We start from the raw sequence: 27,918 nt of genomic DNA, 5'->3' as shown, positions 1-27,918 counted from the left end.
TCTTTTCCTTCTCTGAAGGAACAGTAGTGAACCAAAGAATTTTTTTGACATTTCCATTATTTCAAAGTCACTATTATTAATACTACAGTACACTCCATAATATTTTGGACAAAGATACTTTTTTTCCCCTTTATTTGCCCCTGTGCTCCACAGTTTTAAATTTCTAATCAAACAATTCACGTGATTAAAGTGCACATTCCAGATTTTATTCAAGGTTATTTGTCTACATTTTGATTTGACCCTGTAGAAATTACAGCACTTTTTTACATAGTTCCCCCATTTTAGTGTACCATAATATTTAGGACATTTGGCTTCACAGGTGTTTGTGAGTACTTGGATATGTTTAATTGTTTCATTGATGCAGGTATAAGAAAGCTAGGTTTGCTTCTAAGGTTTTGATCACCTTTGAAGTCTATAGTTGCCATTTTTCAACATGAGGACCAGAGTTGTGCCAATGAAAGATAAAGAAGCCATTATGAGGATGTAAAACAAGAATAAAACAGTAAGAGACATCACCCAAACCTTAGGATTGAAAACATCAGATATTTGGAAAATTATTTAGAAGATAGAGTGTACTGATGAGCACAGTAATCACCAAAGAACTGGTAAGTCAAGGAAAACCTTCACTGCTGATGCCAGATGACTTCTCATCATAATGAAGAAAAAAACCCAAACAGATGTTCGACAGATCAGATCAGAAACACTCTTCAGGATGCACGTGTTGATGTGTCAATCGACTTATGTTTGCAGAAGACTTCATGAACAGAAATACAGATGCCACAAGTTAGCCACAGAAACAGGATGGCTAGATTACAGTTTGCCAAGATGTATTTAAAAGAGCCTGCAGAATCTGGATAAATGTCTTGTGGACAGATGAGATCAAGATTAACCTGTATCAGGGTGATGGCAAAAGCAAAGTAAGGAGGCATAAAAAAAACTGCCCAAGATCCAAAGCGTAACATCTCATCTCTGAAACATGGTGGCTGGGGTGTTATGTCCTGGGGATACATGGCTGTCACTGGCTCACTTAACTTTACTGATGATGTAACTGCTGATGGCAGTAGCAAAATGAAAATGAATACTTGATTATAAATACCATTGCTATGTCCTAAACATTGCAGTTTCCTGAAATGAGGCAAATATGTATAAAAGGTGTTGTGATTTCGACATGGTCAATCCAATTATAGATTCAAGTAACCTTGAATAAAATCTGGAATGTGCACTTTAATTACGCATGAATTGTTTGATTACAAATTTTAAACTGTGGAGCACAGGTGTAAATAAATGATAAAATATCTTTGTCCCAAACATGATGTTTTATTAAAGACATTTGATCACTTGAAGATTCACAGCAGTGCCTGAAAGGGTTTTGAAAGATTAGATGGCAACATTAAAAAAAATTAAAAAAAAGGTTAATTTTCAAAGGCAAAAGAATTGTAAGGCTCCAGGGAATGTGCAGGGAAGCAAAGGCAGTGGGGGATTAACTGGCCAACAGAGAAAATATAGGCTGAGTGGCCTTCACTTGTTATGTTAACTGGCCAACAGAGAAAATATAGGCTGAGTGGCCTTCACTTGTTATGTTAACTGGCCAACAGAGAAAATATAGGCTGAATGGCCTTCACTTGTTATGTTAACTGGCCAACAGAGAAAATATAGGCTGAATAGCCTTCACTTGTTATGTTAACTGGCCAACAGAGAAAATATAGGCTGAATGGCCTTCACTTGTTATGTTAACTGGCCAACAGAGAAAATATAGGCTGAATAGCCTTCACTTGTTATATTAACTGGCCAACAGAGAAAATATAGGCTGAATGGCCTTCACTTGTTATGTTAACTGGCCAACAGAGAAAATATAGGCCGAGTGGCCTTCACTTGTTATGTTTCTGAGTACAACCATAGAATACTGCAACAGGAAAGATACTTCCGCCAATCTAGTCCATGCCAAAAATATTTATTCCACTGAGTCACTTCAACCTGCACCTGGACCATACATGTTCCCAAACATATAACAATTCATTCTTCTCTTTAATGTCAAAATCAAACCTGCATCCATCACTTGCACTGACAGCTTGTTCCACTCTCTCACTCTCTCACCACCAGTTCTCCATAATTTTCCTCTTAAACTTTTCAGCTTTCTCCCTTAGCACATGTCCTCTAATCAGATTATACTGGAAATATCAAACCTTTAGCCATATTAACAAGATATGTTTCCATTTTCACTTGTACCTTGAAAGATTTCTTCAATTAAATAGAAATTTAATTAACCCTGAGGAGTGTTTTAAAAATATACTTTAACCTTTAAATCATATACAATATTTTTTTCTCTCTCTCTCAATCTACAAACTGACCATATGTTATTTATAAACTTAAGATGTAATTGTCTGCATTTGCTTTTGTAATATAGACATAATGTTTTACTAGCAGAGCCACCTCACTCGCTCTGCCAGATAGAATGTGCATCCTTGGATGTTTAGCTTACAGTTATGGTTCTCTTTCAGCCACGAAAGTTATGCCCCCTGTTACGAGCCCAAAGGACCCCAAAACCCAGCAGCAATAGACATTCACAAAGACAAATGGTTTTTAAAACAAAAGTTATTTTTAATCAACTTTAAACATGAAAATCAAATCAAACTTTAATTTAACTCTATACTTATACTTAACTATACTCTATAGTAACCCAAATTAACCCCCTTCTAATTCTAAGTGTATGTGTGTGCAATGTGTGTGTAATTTCAAGAAAAGTTCTTTGGTTCACAGTTCAATCTCACTTCTTTTTCCAAGTTCTCTGGATGCAGGAAATTCTTATACTGTGCAGAGAATTAACATGTATAAAGTTCACAGGCTTTGGTGCTTGAATGGTAAAGGTTTACTGCTCAGGAAGGTTCTTGTAGGGTTTTCAGAGAGAGATTTGTTGTTCCAGGATTTCCACAATTGAGGTACCATCATTAGTCACCTAAAGGTCTCGCTGATGAAACATGCCCCATCAGGGTTTTCCAGATGGTAATCTCTTCCTCTAGGCCACCACAAAACTCCACTCTGTTCCCCTTATTCCAAGAGAAACATCAGTCAGATAGCACTTTCAGCCATCCACTGCTTTGGAACTTTTCATCAGTTTCCCACACACACTAACTGAGAGAGCTTGTGTTCTCGTTTTCTCTCTCTCTCTCTCTCTCTCTCTCTCTCCAACAGAAACTCCAGAAAAAGCATGTGACTTGCAAAACCCCCACCTTCTCCAGCAAACAACAGGAGTTCTTCCTTCTGCTCAAGTTGTTATCTTAAGTATAAACAAAACCCAGAAGTGACCTTTCTGTGAGCACTTTGCAGAAAGGGTACTTATAACTATCCTGGCTCCAGTTCCAAACAATGGTCATTCATCTAATGATGTCAGTTCAATTAACACCTACTTGTGAAAGGTGCATAACATTCTCCAGAGATCTTCAATATATCTTGTCTTCCAAATAAGATCTGTTTTAAAATGTGTAACCTACTCTAAATCTTACCAAATTCCCCAAAATATTATAATCATTACACCACAATGTTGTAACTGACAATTTCTAACTGTGCTTTAAGCTGATTAACCTTGAATCATACACTACATGCATTTAAATAGAACACCTTTCATTTCATGTTCACCACTCTTTTCATATTTGTCTGTCTCCATGTTGCCTGAGTTTAAAATTTTAGAAAGGAATAAAATTTCAGTTCAATCATTTGTTCCAGAGACTTCAATAACCTCTTCTGCACTCTACATTCATAGAACCATAGAACATTACTGCAGATAAAGCAGGCCTCTCGGCTTTTCTAGTCTGTGCTGAACTATTATTCTGCCCAGTTTCACTCACTTGCAGCCAGTCCACAGCCCTCCATACTGACTAATATACATACATCTATGTACCTAGCCAATTTTTTTCTTAAATGTGAAAATTGATCTACATTCACGACCTCAGCTGGCAGATCGTTCCACACTCCCACTGTTCTCTGTGTGATGAAGTTCCCCCTAAACTTTTCACCTTTCACCCTAACTCATGTCTTCTGGTTTGTATCTCACCTAACCTCATTGGAAAAATTTTTTCTCTCTCCATCTACCCCTCATAATTTTGTATACTTCTATAAAATCTCCCATGTTGCAGGGAATAAAGTCCTAATCTGTTTAACCTTTCCTTTTAATTCAGTTTTTGAAGTCCCAGCAACATCCTAGTAAATCATTTTTGCACTCTTTCATTCTGATTGATATCTTTCCTGTAGATAGGTGGCCAAATATGCACACAATACTCCATTTTGGCCTCACCAATATCTTATGCAATATAACATCCCAACTCTTCTTCTCAATATTTTGCTTTTTGAAGGCCAATATGTCAAGAGCTCTCTTTATCTACCTGTGACACCACTTTCACAGAATTATGTATCTGAATTTCCAGGTTCCTCTGTTGTACCGCACTCCTCAGTGCCCTATCATTTACTGTGTTAGTCCTTCTAAAATGCAGCTCCTCATACTAGTCTCCATTAAATTCCATCTGCCATTTAACATCCCATTTTTCTAGCTGGTCAAGATCCATCTGCAAGCTTTGAAAACCTTCCTCGCTGTCCACAGCACCTCCAGTCTTGGTGTCATCTACAAACTTGCTGATCTAATTTACCACATTATCATCTAGATCATTGATGCAGATGACAAATAACAATGGTCACAGCAATGATTCCAGAGGCACACCATGAGTCATAGGTCTCCAGTTGGAGAAGCAATCATCCAGTACAACTCTCTGGCTTCTCCTGTATACTACTATGAATACTGAGTGTCTGAACATTCCTGACTAACCTCCCATGTGGCACACTGTCAAAGGCCTTACTAAAATCCACGTAGATAAAATCCACAGCCTTTCCTTCATCAGCTTTCCTGGTAACCTCCTTAGAAATCTTGTGTCACAGGAAAAAAATTTACACAACATAAGATTTTTGTGCACACTGACTACTAAAAATTAGAGGGAACATTGCTCCTCCTCCATTCATCCCTCCCTCTCTATCATGTCTGAAACCACAGAACCCTGGAGCATTGATCTGCCAATCCTGCTCATCCCTTTAAATTTATCCATATTTACCAATCTATTGACCACCGGTCCCCCCATTCTTCAGTTTAGAGCAGTGGTTCTCAACCTTTTTCTTTCCACTCACATACCACTTTAAGTAATTATAGGTGCTCCATAATTAGTAAGGGATTGCTTAAGGTGGTACGTGGGTGGAAAGAAAAAGTTTGAAAGCCACTGTTTTAGTCGTACCTAATCGACTTGTTATGTGCACAGTTTCATAACTCCGAAGGAAATGGGCAAATGGCAATTTTATTCAAGCAAAATATTTTGGTAACAATTGGGTCAGTGATTCTCAAGATTCTCTTCCCACTCACGTATCATTTTAAGCAATCGTATACTAATCACAGAGCACTGATGGCGTAGAGATTACTTAAAGTGGTATGTGAGTGGAAAGAAAAAGCTTGAAAACCACTGATTTAAAGCCATAATCACAACCCTTGTTTTGTTTTTTTTTCCAGCACTTTGGTCCCAGCACATTTCACATGGAGCCCATCCCACTGGAAGAACTCATCCTTTGTGAATACTGGACCCAATGTCCCACTCATTCAAGCTCATTTCTCTCACACCAGTCTTTGAGCCAAGCTTTGAACTCCCCGATCTTATCAACCCTGTGTCAATTTGCACATGGCACGTAGCAATCTAAGGTTTGTTAATCCTTTTGGTTCTGCCTTTTAATTTAATCTTGAGCTGCCTAAATTCCCTTAGCAGAACTTCTTTCCTAGTTCTACTTATGCCATTCTTCAGCTCCTCATGAAGTATAGCTGCTAGCAATGTTTCTTCATGGTTGCATCAACATGGAGACACCAGGATAACTCTTCAAAGATGTTGACACCCAGAAATTTGAAATTCGTAACCTTTTCCACTGCTGATTCCAAGATGAGGAACGATTTTCTCTTGATTTCTCCCTCCTGAAGTCCACAATGAGTTCCTTAGCTTTACTGATGTTAAGTGCAAAGTTGATGCTGTGACACTACTCAATCAGCTGATCTATTTGCTCCTAGACACTTAATCATTACCGTCTGTGATTCTGCCGGCGACCGTGCTGTAATCAGCAAATTTGTCGATGGCATTTGAATTGTCCCTAGCTGCACAATCATGGATGCAGAGTGAGTAGAGCAGTTGGCTAAACGTGCATTGTTGAGGTGCACCTGTGCTGAATGTCAGTGAGATGTTATTTCCAATTTGAGTTGACTGGTTTTCTAATGAAGAAGTCAAGGATCCATTTGCAGAGGGGGGTGTAGAGCCCTAAGTTTTGAATCCTGTTGACCACTACTGAGGATATGATGGTGATCAAAATTGAGCTGTAGTTGATGTAAAGTAAGTAGCTTGATATATGAGTTGCAGTTACCTAGGTGGTCCAGGGCTAAGTGGAGAGCCAGTGAAATTGTATCTGTTGTGGAACAATTGTGATGGTAGATGAATTGGATTGGGTCCACATCTTTAATTAGGTACATGATCATTCTAACCATGACAAATCTCTCAAAGCACTTCATCAGAGTCGATGTTAGTGCTACTGGCTGATAGTCATTGAGATAACTCACTCTGCTCTTCTGAGGCTCCGGTATGATTAATGATTTTTGAAGCAGGTGGTAACCTCTGACTGCAACAATGAGAGATTGAAAATGTGCATGAACATTCCAGCCCATTGATTGACACATACCAGTATTTTCAGTACCCTGCCAGGTATACCAACAGGGCCTGACACCCTTAGAGGATTCACTCTCTTGAAGGATACTCTTACATTGGACTCAAAGACAGATCTCACAGGGTCATTAGCTTCTGCAGGGATTTTCAATGATACCGTTGAATTCTCCCTTTCATTCAAGAGTGTAAAATATCGCACTACCAAATTCAAGGACAATTTCTTTCTGACTGCTATCAGACTACTGAAAGAACCTCACACTGCAGTTCTCCTCTCTGTACTGTGTTTTATTCTGCTGAACTTTGCACAGATATACTTGTTGGATAAGCCTGCAAAACAAACCTTTCACTGGATCATGTTATATGTGACAATAAAGATAAACTTGAAACAACCTCCAAGTCCACCCACTCATCTTGACATTCCTGGCCATGGGATCACCGCCCTCCACCACCCCAACTCTTCCAAATGCACTTCATCCACTCACATATGTGACTTCACCCCTTCACCCCAAATTCTCCACGGCAACAACTATAGAACAACGTGCTGGGATTTCCAGTCCTATTGGCACCAAGCCTGCCATTCAGCTCACATTCTGAGCAAGGATCCTATTAACCAAACACAAATGTTATGGAGTTATATGTCCCTGATATACTGGAACTCTGTTCTTTTGAGGTTTCAAAACAATCCTTTCCTCGGAATCCACGTATATATGAATATTCACACTAAAGTCTTTAGGAAGAGTGCAGAGAATTGATCCATGATTAATTCATTATTCAAACACATTACACTTAAGGAGCTGGGTCTGAATAATTCAGAGAAGTGTAGACAAATGATTTGATTGGTTCATGAAATGATATCTAAATTGTGAACTAAAACTAATATTATTTTTTGTTGGAGATAATTATTTCAACTAAACAGATGATTAGAGGGCATGATTAGAGGGCAGAAAGCAAGAGCAGAGCTACTTTCTTTAATGATGATACCAAGTAGATGATTTGTCAGACTACTCCTTCGAAATGCCTTAGTATGTTGTAATCCACTGACAGGACAGGACCAACTGAACAAGTATAGAACTGGAAGTTCTTGGTCTTAACCAGAATCCATAAAGCTTCATGGCATCAGATCAAACAGGAGAGTCTTTTCCCTATTCCCAAATGCCATCTCCCTTCAGCTGGTGAATCAATATTCCTCATATAGAATACCACAGGAGGAAAATTGGACACATTCTGGGTGGTCAGTTTGAGTTTCACCAGGACTAATCAGTTACCAATTTAATCACAGTCTTAATCTAAATTTGGATCTCAGACCTGAATTCTTGTGACAGTGATTCCCCTTGACATTGCGGAATCAAGGTATCCTGGTAAAAGTGAAGTAAATAGGTATCAGTGAGAAAATACACTCCTACCTTCCACATACAACACTGGTTTTGGTTGTTGGTGGTAGATGATACTAGTCCCTTCAGGACCAGGAACTCAAGAGGGCAAGTTACATCAAGATGGTAGCAACAAGAAGCTAGGTATCCTGTGGAAAGAAATTAATAAATTCAAATTTAAGTTCATTATCATCTGACTGTTCATGAGCAGCATTCTCCGGACCATGGAGCATACATACAAATCACATCACATAATAAAATTATAATTTAAAATAAATATTTTGGATTAATTTACTTGGTTATAGGATACTGTTTGTCTATCTCACAGCCAACAGGAAAAAGCTATTTCCCGGCCTGGCAGTCCTGATTTTGATGCAGGTGTACATCCTTTTTGATGTTTATAGGTCAAAGATAGTGTGCTGGATGGAAAGGGTCTTCTATAGCCTCATTTAAGTAATGCTCTCAATAAATGTCATCAATAGAGGAAAGGGAGAACCCAATTCACCTCCTGAAACAGTTCCTTTCCCACAGCTATCAGACTCTTGAACCTCCCGTTAATGCATTAATCATCGACTGCTTCAATTGCACCACAGGACAATCTGCAATATCGCGTCACTTTTTTTGTGTGCATTTGAATTATTGTGAATATTTATTGTCCATCTAATGTTTTTACTTTCTATTTTAATTCAAATAGATTACTGTTACAGTTTTACTTAGAAGCACTGCATATGTTCAACTGCAGCAAGTAATTTTTTGGAACAAATGTGCATTGTACAATATGAACAGCAATAAACATTATTGTTATCATATCCTTTCTGTCAGCTGTAAAGAATGAGTGGATTATAAAGGAATACCTCCATATGCCTGTGGAAGTGCAATCCAACAACTCCAAGAAATTTGACCTTATTTAGGATAAAGTAACTCATTTCATTAGTACCCTATCCAGGCATCACAAACATTGATACCATCCAAAAAAAAAATGCACTGAAGTTATTCATCTCGGCCAATCCAGCAACACCTTCAAAAACCATGATCTCTACCATAAAAAGAAAGCTTCATGAACATTGAAACACCATGACCTGTCTACTTTCTGGAGGGTCCAAAGCAATCCTATTCTCGAAATAGGTCACTGATACTTCCAATCCCATCACCAGTGGTGGAGTATATTTGTCAGAAGGATTGCAGCTGTTCGTCACCACCTTCTCATGCACATTTAGGGATGGGGAATAAATGTTGGCTCGTGAGAATCTCATAGAATGAATGTGTAAAATAAAAACTCTCCAGGATATCCAACTGAAGGTTGGAATTATTAAGCACATAAGCTACCGCTGGTACAGAAATTTAGGTGATTGTGTCCTCAGCTGGTATGCATTATATGTTGCATTTGTGATGAGGAATCTGAACAAGAGCAGCATGAAATACCTTGAGGACTTCAGATTTTATTATATGCAGTATATCAAAATAATTGACAGTTTATTGTTACAAAAGAGAAAGAAACACAGTGGTTTTATCCTGCAAAGGAAAAGCAATTAAATTATGGATGCTAGGTTTTATTTTGGGAGCCAGGTGCCATCTCCTATTGAATAAGAAATGGCACAATACCAAAGAAATTGTGATAGGGTTTAATTTAGATCTGATTGCACCAGGCTTTGTTAGGCAATGCAGAGACAAATTCTGAGGAAGTTCCTGCTAATATGAAAACATATTGTTCATGAATGAGTTGCCTTGTTCTGCCTTTTTTGTGTCTTTATGAACTTTACTATTCTATGGGAGTCCCAATGGTGATTGCATTCACTGGCAAAATAATATTGGATTACAGATTGCAGCATTTGTTGTGAAGCCTGTCATGGCAGATTGTAATTAGCAATGATCTATTTTATTCCTCTTTGCACAGGTCTCAGTTTAATTTTCTTCCATCTATTCTTTTCACTATTGATGTTGGGATTGTCACTTCTTTCAGAATGAAGAATGTTTATTCCTAATCTGAGAGCTGTGCCTGAGGCACTGACTTCCACTCTGTCATGAAAATAAAATGCCATTCCTCTAATATTGTCGAGAACTCACCTCAGTGCCAAGCATTCATTTGGGTGAATCTTGCTGAGTAGGAAATAATAATTTTGGATCAAGGGAAAACTTCATGTCAGTTTCTTGTTTAAGGAGAATTAACCACAGCAGCAAAGGGGAAAATTGTGACATTTGCTGTTAAGTAATGTTGTTATTTATTGATATCAACATGGATAAGATAAAATATGCTGTTTTTTTAAAAAAATGTGCAGGAATGACATCATTTCAACAAAAAAATTTGATTTGATTATGTTTCCTAGAGACATTGCCAGAATTACTTGGCTAGAATATTGCCTTAAGTAAGGAAGATGAGTTATTCTGAGACATTCAGAACCATCATGTTATGGCACAAGATGCCTACTGCAATGGGATTTAGTAAACATAAACAGATGTGGTTATTAAGCTGCATTTATTATTATTTCTGTTTCAGGGCATGATACAGATTGATTTACGTTGCAATTCCTTTTAGTTCCCTTTTGGGTTAAAATTCTTTAATTAAACTCACAGATTTTCATTCCAAATCTGAAACGAGTTAATATTATCAGCAATGCTTCACAGAATAATATAATCCAAAAAGTTTAACATTTTATAGCTTGTTAGTATTTCTTGAAACACCATCATCAAAAATAAATGTCACTGATAGATGATCCTTTTCAATGTTTTTGTATGCTCCACTTATAATGTCAGTAGTATTTTTTTTCTTTCTTGTCTATAATAGTATAGAAGTAAAGCTTTATTACAATATCTTATATTACGAGCTTCCATTTTAGTAAAATGGGATTGTCACTGTAAGAGATAGTATAGACAGTAGAAACTGAATGATCACAGTTAACATTTAACATTTCACACAAGTACCATCACAACACAAGTCACAGCCCAGCGACAATTTGATACATTGGAAGAACTGAGGGAAGGTGGGTCACAGTCTGTTCCAGAATTCGATACGTTTGCAAAGACATTGTGAGTTTGCAGAGGGAGAACCATTTTGACTGCTGAAGAGGAAACTGCTTTTTGAAAACAGCTCTCGTGACCAGCCATTTTGTGGAATTCAAAACAAAGCATGCTTTGTGAATGACTGAGCCTTTTTCGGTGGATGGACCTATGGCAGGAGGATCTCTTGGGAAGCAAAATGCTTCATTTTGATTCTGACGAACAGTGAAGGTCACTTGTAGAGACCAGTGCCAGGGACTTGGAAGCTTCATGGAGGTCACCTCCAAAAGGACCAGGAGTGTTATGACCACAGCTCGTGTAGATGGACATTTCTTTAAAGGCAATGTAAGGAAAATATGTGAGTCTGTCGCAGCCACAACTCCAATCAGTTCACCATTAATTCTGGGTATTAAATTTCAAAGGCCTATGCATCAACAATGATTTTGAAAGACTGAACTTTGAAGTAACTTTCTAGATTTTGCCCTAGACTGTAATGGTTTGGGTATATCATACACATTCACCAGTACACCTGCGCATAGTTGGGGGTAGATTTAGTGTTAAGGATAGTTTAAGAGTTAAGACTATAATTTAATAGTAAGAAATAAAATTAGTGTTTTAAAATTAAACACTGCTTGGTTCATTGTCTATTGCTGCTCGTTTGTTATATAGTCAGGATAATGTGAACTATTTTGTAACTGCGTAAGAATACACCCTTCTCACTGTAGTAATTGTAGTTCACCAGTGTGGGCCGTATGTATATGTATACGTGAGTAGGTGTGGGCAGTTTCTTGAGATGGTGGAAGACATCAGTAAGTGAAGTCTCTTCTGTTATTTGAATCTTGCATATCTATGTTATTTAAGAAGCCCCCCAAGCAACACAGGTGGCAGCGGTATAAGAGAAGAAATATAAAGTCATACAATTGATTGTAAGTCACTGAAATACGAAGGGGAAGAAGAGAAAAAACATTACTGAAAAAATAATGGCTGGAGCAACAGCAGTTCACCCAGTGATGGACTGGGAGGCAGAAGACATTGTTGAATCATTTAAAAAGTTTCAGCAGAAGTGCAATTTAGCATTTAAAAGCTATTTTAAAAATGCAACAGCAGAGGAGAAGGTCAATTATATGCTTCTCTGGACAGGGGAGTGAGGCTGTGACTTATTTAATAGCTGGGAGCTTACAGAGGTGGAGAAAAATGTTCCACAGCAGATATTTGCAGTAAGCTTCTCACCTTGAACCCAGCTCTAACCATAGGCTTAGTGCAAGACACTGATGAAACTGTTAATAACTTCCTCACTAGACTAAAAGTTGTTGCTGGAAAATGCAGGTATAGAGGAAAGATTAATTGATCAACGAATATGGGGGAGTGCCCATCCCGAAGTGCAGAAGTCTCTTATAGGAAAGGATAGCTTGAAGCTGACCAGCAGAAGACACAGCCGGAGCCTTTGAAACCATGAGGATGCAAATTAAATCCCTATCTATGCAGACCCACCCACAGCAAAGAGAAGGAAGGGTTGATGCTACAAAGACCACAATATGAAAAGTTCAAACCCCTCAAGACCTGCATGAAGTGTGGCAGATGACACCCCTTCGATGATTGAAACAAATGCCCTGCCTACAGTTCTGAATGTAGAGCCTGTGGTAAAGCAAACCACTGAGTGAAGATGTGCAAGTCTGGTGTGAAGAAAACAGTAATACAGGCGAAGAAAAAGGACAAGAAGAAGATCCACCACATAAAATGAAGCAACAATGAGGACTCCAACACCCCAGATACTGGACAAAGAGTCCATACACCTTCACGAGATGTCGGGTGAGATGAAAGAAGGAAGCAAGTGGCACACAAGTATCTAAATACAGAGGACAATCCAGAATAAGCCAATGATATTTAACCTAAAGGTGAAAGCCTATGGCAGACCCATGATCAAGCAGCTAGGGAGAGTTAAGATCAATGACTGCCATGAGGGAAAGAACATCCTCTGTATATTCTACGTGGTAGATGCAGACAGACCAGCAATTCTAGGTTTGCATCCCTTCCAGGAATTGCAGTTGATCTCTGTCAATTATGAGATCCAGGCGAGGAAGATATCCAAAAGGATCAACAGAAACACACAATAAAAAGAGGAAATGATTTCCACAGAAGTACCCACCAGGCCATGGCACACAGTGGAACCAGACTTGTTCACCAAGAATCAAGAATGGTATTTAATATAGCCTGTACTAATATATACTCTGTTTCCATTTGTCAAAAGGGTGAAAGACCTGAGAGCATCAACTATCACCTCAGAAATAAGAGTGCTTCTTGCTGAACAAGGAATACCTGAGCAAGTAATATGTGACAATGGAACACAGTTCTCGTCACAAGAATTCCGAAAGCTGGCTGCAGAGTATGGGTTTGTTATCACTACATTGTCCCCATACTACCCCAAAGGTCATTGGATCATTGAAAGGCAAGTGCAAACTGTGAAACCCACACTAGTTAAGTATCATGAAACAAAAGAAGACTCATTCCTAGATCTTCTATCATTATGAGCAACATCTTTAAGGGCTGATATGAAGTCCCTGGGAGAGCTTCTAAATGACTGGAGATATAGAACAACTCTGCCAAGCAAAATACACCCTTCAGAAGACTAAGAGGGAACCAGAAGAAGACTGGCTGACATGCAAGAAAAAGGACGCCAGAATTATAAAAGACATGCACAAACATTGCCAGAACTCTTCAGAGGACAACATGCACATATTCAAAGCTGATGTTGAAAACATGGACCCCAGCAAAGATATAAGGTTTTTAATGGAGAATTTCTATTGCAATTTTTTTACTGATGAAGATGATGCTCTTTTATTTGCTAATTCATTGCCGAATAATAAACAGGAGAGTCAAGATCAATCTTCTCAATGAATGGTCAGCTCAAGAAAAGCAAATAAATTGTTCACAGAAGATGGAATGTCATGAACTATCTGAAATTGATATTGATGAAAATCAAGTTAATAGAGACTTGGAGGCAGCTTATCATACTTGAAATACTGTTGATTACTGTTGGTTTTTTAATTGTTCTGTCTGAGGAGGTGGTTTTGTTTATTTCTTTTTCCAAAGTCGTCGGCCACTTAGTGGCATTGGTCTCTTCCTGTAAAATAGAGGGAGGTAGTACGGCTAAGCAGTTTTTTTTTTCCTTTTTGGGCTTTTAAAATCTTTTTTAGGGGTTTCTTTCTTTTCTATTGAGGAGATGTACTTTATTTTGAAGAGTAGCTGTGGATCGAAGTTCCACCATTGTGGGCGGGAACTTAATGTTTACAGTATTAAATATATTAATGACTAATTTGAATTTTGTGACATTTAATGTTAATGGGCTCAATAATCCAGTCAAGAAAATGGAGGTTTTGGCATATATAAAGAAAATGAAAGTAGATATTGCTTTTCTATGAAAGACTCATTTGACTGAGAAGAAACATCAAAAGATAAAAAGAGATTGGGTTGGCCAGGTTATAGCTTCTTCTTTCAATTTGAAAGTGAGAGGTGTTGCTATTTTGGTTAATAAGAAGTTGTCTTTCAAGTTAGAATCAGTTATTAGTGATTCAGTGGGTAGATTTCTTCCTGTAAATTGTCAAATTTATTCAGAATTTAGGACTCTCATAAATATTTATGCTCCAAACGTTGATGATGAGAAGTTTATTCAAGATTTTTTTGGGGGCAGGCATGTGAAAATGTAATGATTGGTGGAGATTTTAATTATTGTTTGGATTCATCATTAGATAAATCTCCAAAAATGGTGACCAAAACTAAAATGGCAAAATTAATTTTATCATTAATGAAAAAAAATGAATTTAGCTGATATTTGTAGAAGATTGAATCCTAAAGGGAAGGATTATTCATTTTATGCTTTTCAATATGATTCTTAATCTAGAATAGATTTTTTTGTATTATTGGCTCAATTGCAAGGTCATATAGTATCTGCTGAATATAAGAGTAGAATATTGTCAGATAATTCTCTTTTGATAACATTATGCATAGGTTCTGAAATGATAGATACTACCTATAGATGGAGATTTAATACTTCATTGTTGAGAAATGTTGAATTTTATAATGTTATAAGAGATAAAATATTTGAAAAAAAATACAGATTTGGTTGATAGTAAATTAATTTTGTGGGATGCTTCAAAGTCATATTTAAGAGGACAAATGATTATCTTTTTGACTAAAATTAAGAAACAGTATTGCAAGGAAGTTGATAAATTAGAGAAAGAGTTAGAGAATTTAGATAAAGATATTCAGAAGGACTCAACAGAGACTAAAAAGACACAATTAATAAATAAAAATGTATTATAATTAATTGTGGACATAAAATGGATAAATTATTGCAAAGAACTAGACAAAAAATATTATGAATTAGAGGAGAGACTCCATAAAGTATTGGCATGGTAATTAAAGACAGAACAGATTTCTAGAACAATTAATGCTATTAGAAAAGATTCAAAGATTACATATAAATCTCAAGATATAAATGAGGCTTTTAAGGAGTTTTACATGAATTTGTATACATCTGAGTCTGAAAAAGATGATGTTAAAATTAATGATTTTTTAGCTAAACTTCAATTAACTTTTTTGAATATTCAAGAAAGAGAAGAATTGGACTCTCCATTTACATTTAGAGAAATTATTGATGCACTTAAACCTATGCCAAATGGAAAGTCTCCTGGTGAAGATGGATTTACATTGGAATTTTATGAAAAAAAATCAGGATTTATTAATGTCTTTATTAATGGATGAGTTGAAACAAGCAATGGATGTTCATTCTTTACTAGATTCCTTTTTTAATTCAAGTAAAACAGTTATTCTTAAGAAACTTAGAGATCCATTAAAAACTGAGTCCTATAGACCTATTTCCTTATTAAATGTTGATTATAAATTTGTAGCTAAGGTTTTAGCAAATAAGTTGGTGAATTATTTACCAGGTTTAATTCATTTAGATCAGGCTGGATTTATTAAGAATCATTATTCTGCAGATAATATTGAAAAATTAATTAGTCTGATTAATATTTCTCAGAAAAAATACAACTTACTAATAGTCTTATCATTAGATACCAAAAAGGCATTTGATAGGTTAAAATGGAGTTTTTTTTTAGTTAAAGTATTGGAAAAATTTAGGTTTGGACCAAACATTATTAGTTGAATTAAAACCCTTCTGCCAGAGTGGTGACAAAGAGCCAAGTATTTTTGCCTTTTTTTTAAAGAAATCTACTAGACACGAATACCCTGTATCCCTGGCAATGTTTGTATTAGCTATTGAACCTTTAGCACAGTTGATAAGACAGGATAGTAATATTACGGGTATTAGAGTTAATTCTGAAGAATTTAAGTTTAAATTATTTTCTGATGATGTTTTGATCTATTTAACAGAACAACAAAATTTATTAAGGTAATTATATGAGAGATTGAAACAATATGGACAAATATCAGGTTATAAAATTAATTAGGATAAAAGTGAGATTTTGCCATTAATTGCTTTTGATTATACTCATTTTATGAAACTTGTTCAAATTAAATGGTCAGATCAAATCAAATATTTAGGTATTAAAATTGATAATGATGTAGATCATTTATATACATTAAATTGTTTACCTTTATTCTATAAAATTAAAGACAACTTAAATAGATGGAAAGATTTACCTATAGCATTAATAGGTTGGATTAATTGTGTCAAGATGAATGATTTTCCTAGAATTCAGTATCTTTTTCAATCTATTCCTTGTAAACTTCCTCCAAATTTTAAAAAAGATTTAAATTCTATTATCCGGAAGTTGTTTTGTGGAAAGGTAAAATGGTTAGTATATATTTACAAAAATTAACATGGAAATATGAATTGGGAGGTTTACAACTCCCAAATTTTCAGCATTATTATAAAGCAGTACAAATGAGGTTTATTAATAGAATGTTTGATTTGGATAATCCGTTAATATGGGCTAATATTGGTGAGAAATATATGGCACAATTAATCTACAAATGGAAAACTGTTATTAATTATTAATAATGAACCACCTATTTTGAGACATTTAATTGAATCATAGAATATGATAAATGATGAGATAGGTACACAGGGGAAATTTTCAGGTAAAACAGCTTTTTCTTTTTACTCTTAATAATCAGTTTTTGAAAATATGGAATCAGAAAGGAATTAAAACAGTACAAGATTGTTATGAAGTAGGTTACTTTATTTCTTTTCAAAGAATGAAAGAAAAATATGAAATTCCAAATAAAATCTTTTTTTGTTATTATCAAGTTAAGGCTTCATCATTGGATGATTTTGTTCATACTAAGGCAATAAAATTTTGAAATTTTGCTTATGGAAGGTGGTTTAGAAATATTTATGAAATGTATAAATTATTACAATGTAAGATGCCTAAATTAGATATTCATAAATTGAGATGAAGATGGGAAAAAGATTTGGGAATTACAATTGATCAAGATGATTGGTGATCTATATGTAAGGATAGTATGACTAAGATTATTAATGTTCAATATAGATTCGTTCATTATAATTTTTTACATCAATTGTATTTAACTCCTCATAAATTAAAGACATATAATTTAATTTCTTCAGATTTATGTTTTATATGTTTTAATCAAGTAGGTTCATTTTTACATTCAACTTGGTTATGTGATGAGGTTCTGTTTTTTTAGATGCAACTTAAGGAATTTTTAGAGAAAGTTTTAAAGATTCAACTACTAATGGATCCAATATAATTTTTATTAGGTAATGTTAAAATGTTGAGTTTAACTTTGAGGTTGACTCAGTATCAAATTGCATTTTTATGGTTGGAAATGGCTGAAGCAAGAAAATGTATAACTATCACTTGGAAAAATGAGATTGATTTGGGAATGCAGAGATAGCATATGGAATTGAGGTCATGTATTCCATTGAAAACAAAATGTATAATTTATATGATCATTATCTTTTTTGTTCTAAAGTATGGAGCCCTTATATGGATTATGTGGGTTTAAAATGCTAAATTCCCTGGAGCTCATCGTGGCGGTGTTTCTTTGATCCATGGCAGTTTATGATGGTTTAAATCTCTTTCTTCCTTCTTTCTTTGGTGTCTTTGGGGGTGGGAAGAGGTTAGGTTATGGGGGTTGGGTGGAGGGGGAGGGGGGGGTTTTCATTTGTATTGCATATTCAAATTTTTAAATAAAGTATTAAATAAACACTTGTTTTCTTTATCTTGAGAAGGATTGATGTTTTATAGTCAGGATAATGTGAACTATTTTGTAACCTTGTAAGAATATACCTTTCTCAGTGTACTAACTGTAGTGCACCATGCTGGGACCTGTGTATATTTGTCTTTGTGAGCAGGTTCCTGAGATGGTTGAAGGCATCAGTAAGTGAAGTCTCTTCTGTTATTTGAATCTTGCATCTCTAAGTTATTTAAAAAGCCACCCAAATAACTTCAGAGACATAACAGTTGGCGGTAGTTTAAGTGTTAAGGATAGATTAAGGGTTAAGACTATAGTTTAACAGTAAGAAAAAATAATTAACGTTTTACAATTAAACCCAGTCTATTGCTGCTCGATATGTGCAGTTCATAACAATTAATTTTATTCTTTTCCACAATGCACAACTCCTTGGGTTGAATTGTCCATATTCACTTCAAAACAATAAACTGCCAGAGTAGACATGCCTCTTATTGTGGCAACCATCTTAATTTCATCCCATTAAGTTATATAATAACACTCATGACAGGTAGGCAATCTTCACTGCCATGTCATTCCCTAGCAGTGGGTAAAAATGTGACCCCTTGGGATGGAAATTAATTCTCAGTTGCTTATGCTAATTGCATAATATAGCACCAGGCGTATGTTATATAGCTCATCCAAAAGTCAGTTCCTTTTCTTAAGTGAAAACATATTTTGAAACCTGGAAACAATATATAGCTGTTTATCTCCCCTTTCCCCCCCCCCCCCCCACCCCACCTCATTTTTTTTCCTGTTCCAGTGCTTGATTTTGGAGCATCTAGCTCAATCAACAACAAAAGGTATTGGCTGGCTATACTGTGTGTTATTTCCCTGGATATATTTCTTTATCCCTGAAGAATGTTCTCTTCAGATCAGCATAGGTCAGGGTAAACTCCAGGGCTTCATCACCCACAACATGTAAGAAAACTGATGCTTTTTAATTTATAATTTTTCTCATCACCTCCGAATGCCACTAAATACAATCCAAAATGCTGTTTAAATCTGTTCCAATTTTCTGCCATATTACCTGTCAGCTTAAGTTTCACTGGTGGATGTAACCCTTCCATTTTTCTCTTTGTTACCTTCTCTTCACTGATCAGTTGCTGACTTTAGATTTTACCTTTTAGAGTATTCCTTCATCTTGGTTCTGACATCATGTGTGAGTTCTTGAACAACACATGAATGAAGAAAAAGGTTCTTTACTTTAAAGTTGATATAAGCAGCTGCATGAGGCATGCCATGAGGCTGTAAGTCTCCATTGCAGATACAGCACACTGTGTGTTGTCTGCTCTGTGTCAGTCCCTTGTGGCAGTCAAATATAATCAAACAGTAAGGCATTGCTAGTTGCCTTGCAACCATGATCACTATCATTACAACCAGGACAAGGGACTTGTCCAATGGTTTGCGAGTGGGAGACAATGGCACACAGATTGAGAAGGAGAGTTGGAGAGAAAAGTCAGTAGGGGCAGATAAAAAAAAATGGAAAGAGAGAGGGAAGGGAGCTATGCAAAATGAGGACAATGAGCATTCTAATTTCATGTTAGGTGATTTTTTTTTCAACCTGTGTGGTGAATTCAGCTCTGAAAATTTTTTGGATAAATGAAGATTTCTGATTTGTTTCAAATATCTTCATTTAACCAATTTTTAAACGTGTGTGTGTGTGTGTGTGTGTGTGTGTGTGTGTGTGTGTGTGTGTGTGTGTGTGTGTGTGTGTGTGTGTGTGTGTGTGCGTGCATGTGTATACAGGTATTTGCCACATCCATGATAGGTTCTGTGAAACTGGCCATTATGCGATGTGGACATTTTGCGAACACCTTATTACTCTTTATACTTAGCAAAACTATATGGGATACTGAACTTACAATAAATTAAATTGTTTAATTTTTTTCACTTTAGAAACTTTTATGTAAACACTTTTTTAGCCTATATCACACACAATTTATCAAAGAGGATCAGGGTCATCCATGTCTCTGTTCTCAACTTCCTCATAGTGTTCCACTAGAGGAATTTCCGGTCGAATAACCTCCATTAATGAATTGTCATTCTGTAATGACTGAAGGACCTGGCTGAGGCTCTTCTTGCAGAGGTGTTGGCTACTTCAGGAATATGTCCCAAGTTGTTTACCTAGTTTTCTTTTTCTTTTATTCTTTTATTCATGTCTTTATATGCAGCAAACACTGCATGAGCATGCCTCTCCAACAGTGAAAAGCATCCAGAGTTTGAGTCCATCTTTTTAGCATTCTTCAGCAAGCTGTTAAGGTGTGCAAAGAATTTGGCTAACCCCTTAATAGCGAACCTCTTCTGCACCCTTCTCCTTCTGAAGTTTATCTTCTTCAGTTCTGGTTATGTCTGCTACGTCCCATTTTTTTGTTCTCCAATCGGGATTTCTGACAACTCTATTTTAACCTATCAGACATAACGCACGTTTTGTGTTTTGCTGGGGTTAAAAGGGTTGTGGGTTGAATGCAGATAAATGGGACTAGCTTGGCTAGTATGGACAAGGTGGGCCAAAGTGCCTGTTTCTGCATTGTGGAAATCTGAGACTCTCAAGTTCTTAAATGTAAACTACCTTAATCTCAAATGGTTGCCTTTGAGATGCATACACGCAATCGCCTTTTGTGCAGCTTCTTTTAGACTTATTTGATATTCCATGAACATCCATGTCAAATCTTTACATGACTGTAGATCTTCATGCTAATTATTTTTTTATTAAAAGTCTTTAGCTGTCTGCGACAAGGTTTCTCACAATCAAAATACATCAAAAATAGCATTAATGTTCCCTTCAAAATTTAAAGGTAAATTGAACATCAACACATTTTTAAAAATTCTGTTCATGTGATCATTAAAGAATAGCAATTCACTGCAATTATTCTGGTTTAGCATTTTTGTTTTCAATGCACTGAGTGACTTGCAACAGAAATCCAATTACTTTGGATGTAAAGGACGTATGGGAAACCAGAGTGGAATAGTCTAAATTCACAGCCAGTGGCTGTGAAATTAGGAGCTGGAACACGACAGTCTGGTTGATACAAAGCCCCTCACAACCTCCGCAACTTTACTAAAATGATCATTCAGCAGGATTTTAACAATTATTAGTTTCAGAAAATCCATCACAGTATTTGACATTGAAATAGGTATGAAAGTGTTATATTTTTAATTTTTTAAAAAGATATTAACATTTAAATTTAGGCATACAGCACAGATACAGGCCCTTTTGACCCACAAGCCGGTGCTGCCCAATTACATTCAATTGACCTACAACCCCCCGGTATGTTTTGAAAGGTACGAGGAAACCGGAGGGTCCAGGGAAAATCCCTGCAGACACGGGGAGAACATGCAAACTTCTTACAGTTCTAGCTGGTTTTGTTTGTGCCTGTCTTAGGTTTCTGGCAGGAACAGTCGAAAAGAACTTCAGAAGTAATTGAGCTGGATATTTGGGCAGGTTTATTCACTGCAGTAGAGCAGTGGAGTGGATTTTCACCTTGGGACTTGCAGATGAAAAATATCATGCAGCAGATTATCCCTTTTACATCACCACCACATGTCCCCCACCCCTCAATGACTCCCTTCTGAATTTATAGAACTTTATGCAATTATTAAAAGATGAAAACAATACAGGCTCCATAACAGTCAAAAGATCAGTTCATCTGATTTTGTGTTGATCATCCACTGAAGGTGAAAATTGACACCAATGTATCTTAATAATCGTTGTATCTTTTGCTCAATTGGTATAATTTTCTTGTCATTTTCAAAACGAGTTGTAATGGTATGGATTGTGTATGCTAATTGGCTCGGGCTGGCCCGCCCCCGAAGGCACTCTTACCTGGTCTCCTCCCCTGGGACTCAGGCCATAAGGTTGGGCCACCTCTCCCTTCCCTGCACTTCCCTAGTTTGGATCCGGGCCAGCTTAAGTCTTCTGTGTAATAAAGCCTATCGTTCTCCTCAATTTTTGTCATTGCAATTATTGGGGAAACTGATGGCGCCTTACAATTTATTGCACAGCAATTTTAATGTCTCCAGTAATGGAGAAGTTGCTGTACTACGATCGGCTAGCTGTGAATCCCCAAGTCCCAGGTGCATCAGAACTCTTCGAGCAGTGGGTCATCTGCTTCAAGAACTTCCTGGAGGCCGCTGCTGGAGTGGTCGATTCAGACAAGAAGAGGCTGAAAGTCCTACAGACAAGAGTCAGCAAGAGGGCTTTCCAAGCCATCAGAAGCTGCACGACATACACAGAGGCAATGGCTGACCTATGGGCACTATAAAAGCCCAAAATCAATGAGGTCTACTCCCGTTACCTCCTGGTGTCCAGAAAACAGCAGCCTGGTGAGTCGGTTGAATAGTTTGTTTGAGCCCTGGTCTCAATGGGTAAAGACTGTTTGGGGAATCCCATGGTCCCTGTGCCGGGGGCCCAGTGCGTGGAAGACCTGGTCCGGGACGCTTACGTGTTGGGGTTGAGGTCGGATTATATCCAACAACGTCTCCTCAAGGAGTCACGTGAGGGGCCATAAGACAGATCCACTGGTGGAAGCGGTACACCTCATACATGCAAACCCTCAATCCGCGTTTGTGAGGCACCCCGATGACCACGAGGACACTGTGCCTATCCGAGACCTGGCAAGGGCCGGGGATCCCGAAACCACCCTGCCTGCCACAGCCCATCCCACGGAGCAGAACTCCCACCCCCCTACACGGGGGCACAATAGTGGACGTCAAGCCACCCGGCTCCCCTCTCCAGGAGTTGGTCCTCCGGGAGGCAGAAAATTCCCCTTCATCCCGGGAGCCCTCAAGCATCACCCAAACCCAGACTGTTCCTTCCCTGCCCCCCTGGGACCACTTCCCCTCCCAAACAGTAGAGCCTGGACATGCCTGTCCCCTCGTGGTCCCGCAGAAGGATAGCAAATAAAAATCATGATATGCAAAACAACCGTAAAAAGTTATGTTATTTAACTGAGGCTTCTAAGAAGAGCCAGTTAATAAGAGATTAATCTTAAAATATTGACCTATTGATTGGGTAGATTTTTGCACCAAAAGTCTGCATTGAGGTATTCCACATCGTGATGCTCAGAAGTTTTAAAAACACCATATCACTATTGTGAGACCAGCATAAGAAACGCGCGAATATTTTGAACCATTTGTGAATGTAAATTGACAAATTCCTGACACAAACAATTATGATAAAGAAGATATGTATATTGCAAATAGTTAATAAAATTATTTAAATGAACTAAATCTTCAATGTGTGTCTTGGTAGGCTTTTTATAGATATCCATTCTGTACCAACGACATGCCTCGAGAAGCTAAGAGATGAATGAGTCAGAGTGAATGATTTTGTCTTCAAACCACACACAATAAAAAGTGTGATACACCATTACAATAGTGTAGAAAGGTAGAACCACATTCCAATAGGAGAGTCAATAAACTGAGAGCGAGTCCATTTGGATGATTTAGCATTCCAGAATAATGCTGAAAGAAACTCCAAGGTCCCTCTTGCTATCTGCAACAATGTATAATGTTTCATCCAAAGAAAATATTATCAAAAATGACTCATTCATCTCTTAGCTTCTTGAGGGATGTCGTTGGAACAGAATGGATACCCATAAAAAATTTGCTGCATTCAAATGTCTCAAACACTGAAATATTTTGAAGATATTTTCATGAACCTATTAAATGTATGTATTTCTTATTCATTAGGCCCATAAGGAAATAAAGTATGAGGATGTATTGGTTCTGGCACTGAAGCAACATAACTGAAGCAGTTGATTTCTTGCCAGACTAAATATTTAGGTCAATCCTACTCAACAATTCATGAGAAACTTTTGGCTTTCACTTAAACTGTTCTCAAATGTGAAAAGGTAGGATGCCCATTTAAATAGAATATATCCAAAGTCTGAAAGGACTTCCAAACAAATTGCAAATATTGTACCAACTTTTACTTTTACCCATGTCGGTGAAGCATGATTTAGCATCTAATTTATGGATAGAAAGTAAAAAATGAAAATCAGCTGTAAGTATTCAATGATACTCTCTTGTTGCAGAGTTTGATGATATGCAGCTGGATGCATCATAAGCTGCAGTTATGGAATGTTGGAATAATCAAACCATAGAAATTACCCTGCCCAGATGTATCACAGCCTGCTGTGGAAATCGCTCTGCTCAAGACCGCAAGAAGATGTGAACGTAGCTGAGGATAGCACAAACTCCACCTCCCTTCCATCAGCTTTATTTTCACCTCCCGCTGCCTCAGGAAAAACAGCCAAGCTATTAAATCACCAATCCCACCTTGTCATGCTCTCCTCTCCCCACCCTTCCTCACGGAGAAAGTACAGGAGTTTGAAAAAACTCACCAGCAGATTCACGGACAGTTACTTCCCCATTGTAATCAGGCTATTGAATGGACTCCTCATTAATAAATTGATGCTGCCCTTGCACTGTTTTTCTCTGTAATACTATGCTCTTCACTTTCGTTTTGTTTTGCTTTGTCTATTGTGCTCAAGGATAGGTTGACTTGCCTGGATGGGGCACAAAACAAAATTTTGCACTGAATATCAGTATAGGTGACAATAAATAACTCAATTCAATTTAAATTCAATTCAATAAAACAGCTGTGAACATGAGTGTTTCCTTTACCTTGAAATTCTAGCTGAAGGTTCCCACTGGGTGCATGTAGCATGATGTTGTGAGAGCACCTGGCACAAAGGTTGCCCACTGCTAGTTCTGGAGGATGGATTTTTAATGCCTGCCGAGAATGTTTTTGTAACATCTCCACAGTACCAGTCATTTCCATAATTCATATGATTAAATGCAAGAGTTTCAATATACAGGTAGTTACCAGAAGTTAGGCATCTGCTGATCCTCGAGACATCCTGTCTGCCAGCTTCTCATTTTCAGCTGTACTATGCGGTATTTCTGTAGCCTAAAAAAGAAGTATATCTCCAGTTCCTGAGTACCTGAGGTTTTTGTAATAAAAAAAAATCTCCATGCCCATATTTTTTCAGGTTTTTTTCTGAAAATCTTGAAAAATATTAATTTTTCTCAGCTTCAGGGGCTATCAGAAAATATTCAAATATTTTAATTTATTCTCTAGTTCTAACTTTTCTTTCTTCTATGGTTTTTTTATAAGTTTTTTTTCAATCTTGCAATTTCCTTCTCTAATTTGTCTACTTCTGTAAATACTTCTTAACTTTAGTTGAAAAACGTATTATCTGTCCTCTCAAGTAAGCCTTTAACGCATCTCAAATAACAAATTTATTATCAACTGAATTAAGATTAATCTCTAAATATATCTGTATTTAATTCCATATAAAATCACAAAATTCTACATTTCTTAACAAAGATGAATTAAATCTTCATCTATAAACAGTTTCAGTTTTGTCCATGACATGACATAAATAACGGTGAATGATCAGATACAATTCTTGGTTTATATTCTATATTTTCAATCCTTCCTTGCAGAAGGGCCAAAAGTAAGAAAATTCATGAATCAAAAATAAAATTGGAAGTGGATTTAGATAGAAAGATTGATAAAAATGTTTGGAGAAATTTATGTAGAGATGTTAGGGCTGCAATAATAAATGTACACTATAGCATCGTGCAGTATCATTGTTTACATTAATTGTATTTAACTCCGCAGAAGATGAAAAACTTCCAACTTAGTTCTTCAATTTTATCTTTTAGATGTGGTCAAGAAATAGGTGCTTTTTAAATTCGAATTGGTCTTGTCCTAAGGTTAAAAGTTTTTGGTTACTAACTAAATTGCTTTTAGAACAGATATTAAAAGTGAATTTACCTTTAGATCCAATGTTGTTTTTACTGGGAGATATTAAGTCGATAGCTCTAAGATTGAGATTGACTAGGTATCAAATCGAATTTTTGCGTTTGGCCCTGGCTGTTTCAAAAAAGTATTTAGCTATCACATGGATATCTGTTATGATTTTGAGTATGAAAAGATGGCATAATGAAAGAAGATTTTGTATCCCTTTCGGAAAGATTACAGATAATTTCAGAGACAAATATTTTTTTTTTTTGTAAAGTTTGGAGTTCTTATCTGAAAATTATTGGTGTTAAAATTTGATCTCTCAGTCCGCTTCGGTGGGTGCCACTGTTCCTGCAGCCGAAACTTTAAATATGATTGTAGTAGATGATGATCCTATTTTTCTTTCTTTTGTAGGTGGGGAAGGGAGGAGGGAGGGTATTAGTAGGGTGGTTGGGGGGGGGGGTTGGGAGTGTTTTTTATATAAAAATTATTAACCACATTATGTTTGTATCAATATATAGTAACTAATATTATAATATAATATAATATAATAATCTGAGGCGCCTGCAAGCTCACACCAAGACACAAGAGAAACTTGTCCGTGAACTACTCTTTGCAGATGATGCCGCTTTAGTTGCCCATTCAGAGCCAGCTCTTCAGCGCTTGACGTCCTGCTTTGTGGAAACTGCCAAAATGTTTGGCCTGGAAGTCAGCCTGAAGAAAACTGAGGTCCTCCATCAGCCAGCTCTCCACCATGACTACCAGCCCCCCCACATCTCCATCGGGCACACAGAACTCAAAACGGTCAACCAGTTTACCTATCTCAGCTGCACTATTTCATTGGATGCAAGGATCGACAATGAGATAGACAACAGACTCGCCAAGGCAAATAGTGCCTTTGGAAGACTACACAAAAGAGTCTGGAAAAACAACCAACTGAAAAACCTCACAAAGATAAGCGTATACAGAGCCGTTATCATACCCACACTCCTGTTCGGCTCCGAATCATGGGTCCTCTACCGGCATCACCTACAGCTCCTAGAACGTTTCCACCAGCGTTGTCTCCGCTCCATCCTCAATATCCATTGGAGCGCTTTCATCCCTAACGTCGAAGTACTCGAGATGGCAGAGGTCGACAGCATCGAGTCCACGCTGCTGAAGATCCAGCTGCGCTGGGTGGGTCACGTCTCCAGAATGGAGGACCATCGCCTTCCCAAGATCGTGTTATATGGCGAGCTCTCCACTGGCCACCGTGACAGAGGTGCACCAAAGAAAAGATACAAGGACTGCCTAAAGAAATCTCTTGGTGCCTGCCACATTGACCACCGCCAGTGGGCTGATATCGCATCAAACCGTGCATCTTGGCGCCTCACAGTTTGACGGGCAGCAACGTCCTTTGAAGAAGACAGCAGAGCCCACCTCACTGACAAAAGGCAAAGGAAGAAAAACCCAACACCCAACCCCAACCAACCAATTTTCCCCTGCAGCCGCTGCAACCGTGTCTGCCTGTCCCGCATCGGACTTGTCAGCCACAAACGAGCCTGCAGCTGACGTGGACTTTTACCCCCTCCATAAATCTTCGTCCGCGAAGCCAAGCCAAAGAAAGAATATTATATTATGTGATTTTAAATTTTAAATAAAATACTTTTAAAAAATTTTTAATTTACACAGAACTATTTCTAAATAGTGGAAAAAAGTCATATAGATTCATGATTTTACAGCTCAAAAACAGGCACTTTGGCCCAATGTCCACGCTGATTTTTGACTACATGAGCTAGTCCCATTTGCTTGCATTCAGTCGATAGCTTTTGAAACCTTTCCCATGATAAAACCACCAATTAATCAACATTATATT

At 37.2% G+C, this 27,918-nt stretch overlaps 1 long non-coding RNA gene across 1 annotated transcript in view; it reads left to right on the top strand.

Moving 5' to 3' along the window:
• Nucleotides 1–24,726, top strand: part of LOC138756336 (uncharacterized) — a 38,293-nt gene extending 13,567 nt beyond the window's left edge. Inside the window, exons 3-4 of the long non-coding RNA XR_011353001.1 lie at nucleotides 5,540–5,725; nucleotides 24,346–24,726. This is a non-coding gene — a long non-coding RNA (uncharacterized lncRNA). The remainder of the gene's footprint in view (nucleotides 1–5,539; nucleotides 5,726–24,345) is intronic.
• Nucleotides 24,727–27,918: the final 3,192 nt, after the last annotated feature.

The sequence above is a fragment of the Narcine bancroftii genome, chromosome 3 (genome assembly GCF_036971445.1).
Source record: "Narcine bancroftii isolate sNarBan1 chromosome 3, sNarBan1.hap1, whole genome shotgun sequence".
NCBI lineage: Eukaryota > Metazoa > Chordata > Chondrichthyes > Torpediniformes > Narcinidae > Narcine > Narcine bancroftii.
This window is presented reverse-complemented; position numbering and strand designations above follow the sequence as displayed.